Source organism: Ipomoea triloba, chromosome 3 (genome assembly GCF_003576645.1).
Source record: "Ipomoea triloba cultivar NCNSP0323 chromosome 3, ASM357664v1".
NCBI classification, from domain to species: Eukaryota; Viridiplantae; Streptophyta; class Magnoliopsida; order Solanales; family Convolvulaceae; genus Ipomoea; species Ipomoea triloba.
Genome location: NC_044918.1, coordinates 800,095 through 803,972, shown reverse-complemented (window position 1 = coordinate 803,972; position 3,878 = coordinate 800,095).

Genomic DNA, 3,878 nt, shown 5'->3' with positions numbered 1-3,878 from the left:
TGACTCTATCTTTTTTACCTATACTATTAATAAAAACAATATCCTCAACTTTAACTTCCCGCTTAAAACACTCCTATACTGTTAAGGTTTGCGTAATCTATACTATCTATACTATATATATAAAAATAAAATCCTCAGCTTCCCGCCCAAAACAGTCCTACAATATTTAGGATGCGATTATTTATTATTTTTCCTATTCGTTGTACAATTCTACATTACAATTCCTATTGTATCACAGTTCTACATTACAATTTCTATCGTACTACAATTCTATCGTAATAAGACTACTATATATATATATAAGAAACAAAATCCTCACTTTAAGCTTCCTGCCCAAAACAGTCCTACAATATTTAGGATGCGGTTATTTCCTATTTTTCTATTCGTTGTAGAATTCTACATTACAATTCCTAACATACTACAATTCTATCGTAATAAGATACAACCTTATATAAATCCCTAATCCTCTATTGTGAACTTTAAAAGAGAAACGCAGAACGCAATGCAATTATTCCAGACCTCTCCACTTTCAAATCTGCAAATTTTGTTGATGCGGTCAAGATATTGTTTTATTTAATATTGTTTTATTTAATAGGAATAAAATCATGGTCATGTTTGGTCATATTGCTTTATTTTGTATTTATTGCTATACATTTTGTATGTTGTTTGTATGCTGCCTTTTTTTTTTCTTTTTTTTTTTTTGAATTTTTTTGAATTTTTTTCAGCTTTTTGCTTGGCTTTTTAAATTTCATGATCTTCCTTAGGTAACTTGCATCCATTTACAAACACATGTTCAAATTCAAAGATTTTGGATCGTTAAAGGCTCCCGAGGAGTGGATTGCAATAAGCTAATTGGTAAATTCTTCTTAAAATTTTGTTCTATACTGGATGTGTTCTATACTGCACAAACTAATATTATTGATTAATTGGTAAAAAAATTAATAAATTTTAATTGGTAACAAAATTTTATTTACCAAATTATGAGAATAATTAAACATTATAATTGTGAGAATAATGAAAACAAATTCGGCCTAATTTTATAAGAAAAAATAATTTATTAATTATTATTTACACCAATAATAATAATTCAAATACTTATCTATACTTCTATATCTATACTACTATTAATAAATATAAAATAATCATTTGTTAAATTCCCGCCCAAACAATAGTAAAGATAAAATGAAAAAGAAAACTGATTTTACTAATTGATTGAAAATATAAAAAGATTCTAACGAAAAAAGAAATGGAAATTAGGCAAATTGGAAAGGAAAAGGACATTACTAATTGACTAAAAATTATTTTTAAAAAACTTTTAAAAAGTTAATTACACTTTCCTTTTGAAAACTTTAAATTATTTAAACTTAAAAAAAATTAACTAAACATGGGTTGTTAGATTATTTATAATAATTACAATTAATTAATTCAAATATCGAGGAGGAAGAAAAAACTAAATGCGATACAGTGAACATGAATATACTTAAGTTATAAAAGTATAATTACACGTATATTAATGTAATTGACTATTAATAATTGTCTAATAATTATTATGATAATTAAACTAAACATTGGTCGTTGAATTTATTTTTATAATAATTATAATTAAATTATTTCTAATTTTTCCCATATTTATTTTAGTAATAATATAATTACATAAGTCATATTACATATTAATATTTTTAAGATAATTGTAGACAAACAAGTCATATATTATTCAATTAATTGAGTAATACTTTTGCACTAATCTTATAATCAAATAAATGTACATGTTCAATATTGCAATTTTTTATAATTTTATCTTTATTTTTATTATCTAAATATATAATAAAAAATTTATCTGTGCATCGCACGGGTAATTGGACAATTATTTGCCCTAATTCAAGTAAGGAAAACATCAAAAAACATAATCGGTCCAACAAATTTCATTAATTGCGCTATATAATATTTGATGTTATAATTTATATAATTGTATATCGATCCAAATATTCTTAAAATATTTTAAAATCCATTCCGTGCAACGCACGGGCGAAAATACTAGTTTTGATAGAGTTAGTAGTACTCAAAAAACATAACAAAAAATATTTAACCAAAATTGACTTATGTTTAAAAAAAAAAAAAAGAGAGTAAAATACTAGTTATATACTAATGACCATGCCACTATGCTAGTAACCAGTATGATATTGATGCAGAATATAATAGAACGTAACTATATTTAGATACCAAAAATTGTGCCGATTGAAATAATAATTTCCTTAATTTAAAATACTTCAATATTATGAATGCCATCTGTTAAAATATACGCAGTACGAATAATCCAAATTGATAGGGGAAAAAAGCAAATTCAGTTTAACTTTGAGATTATGATGAACATTATTTTTATTCTCAATTTCAATAAATTATATTTTTTATTCTTATGCAATTTTTACTAATTATGTACCTACTTTTATTTATTTTAATAATTATTGTTGTTTGAGGTTTTATTATTATTATTATTATGTTATTTATTTATTTATTTATTTATTTTTTTTTTATTATTAGTTTAGTTAATAAATCTTGACAGCCAATCAATTTAATCCGAGACTTGAAGACTCCTCTCTGCCAGTCGACCTAGTCACGCACGATAAACGTCCGATGCGCGAAGGAGAATCACTAGGCAGTTGAGTCGTCAACGCGTCCGATTCTTGGGGAGATCCAATCGTTCAGCTGTGGATCGGAGAAACAGTTGAGGGCTTGAGCTGTATAAAAGGAGTGAATTTTCACATCATTGGGCATCATCAATTACCTCAGCATAGAGAACTGGTTTCCACCGGTGGTTTTACGGTAGCAATTTTCTTCCGGTCATAGCATATTCTTTTCGATCTTCCGTCTGTGAATCTGGTCAGCAACCGTCCTCCAACGAATTAATATCTGCCGACAAGCAGTCCAAATTTCACTACGGCGCAAGCAAGATTGAAACTTCAATTTTAATTTGCCGGCGGTGCTGCGAACCTAGGTTCATTCTTTCTTTCTTTTTGTTTTCTTAAATCTGCTTAGCCATAGCTTTTTGTTGGAATTTGTAATCCCTTGAAATTTTATTCATTTGAGAACTCTACTACTACTTGAATTACTATTAGTATTTTATTTGCAGTGGATTGAGCTTAATTAAGAGTTAATCACAAATTCTTTACTGTAATGGCTTGTTAATTTGTTAGTCTAGGGATATGATGATATTGCCATGACATCTATGCATTAATTTATGTTAAATCTTGCCAATTAATTAAGTTTTATCTTATATTTTGGGTTGCGACTAATTGAGTTGAATTTGGCCGTTTTAGCTTTTATTAGTCTGTTTGAGAGAATTATTAAGTACACATCAATGCTTAGTAATTTAATGCTCTGTAAGATAAAAAGATAAATAGTTTAGTTGTCTTATTAAATTATTTATTTGGTTCATAACCCGGGTATTCCGTAAGTTCTTCCTGACTTAATGGGTTTTAACGGTTTAAATAAATGTCTTAAGCATATGAACCGTTAGAATACGTGACTGAATCTGGACGTCATACGGATTAGTCAGATAATAGTTAGAACGAACCCTTAATTTGATTGGCAATATTTGACTAAACATATGCAGAACTAGTAATGGTTATTGATTCATGTTCCTAGGTTCCTCCAATTTGATTGTTTATTCGATATTCTGATTCTTGGTAATTTATCTATTCTCTTTCACTAAGTGTTGATTCAGTTGTCTTGTGTTTAATTTATTATTGGTTTTTTTGGTCCTAGCACTTGTTAATTTAATTAGTTTGATTATAAGTTTTTAAATTGCATAGTTACAATTCCCTGTGGGTTCGACCCTTGCCTTTGCACACTATCACTACAACTGACTCGTGCACTTGCGA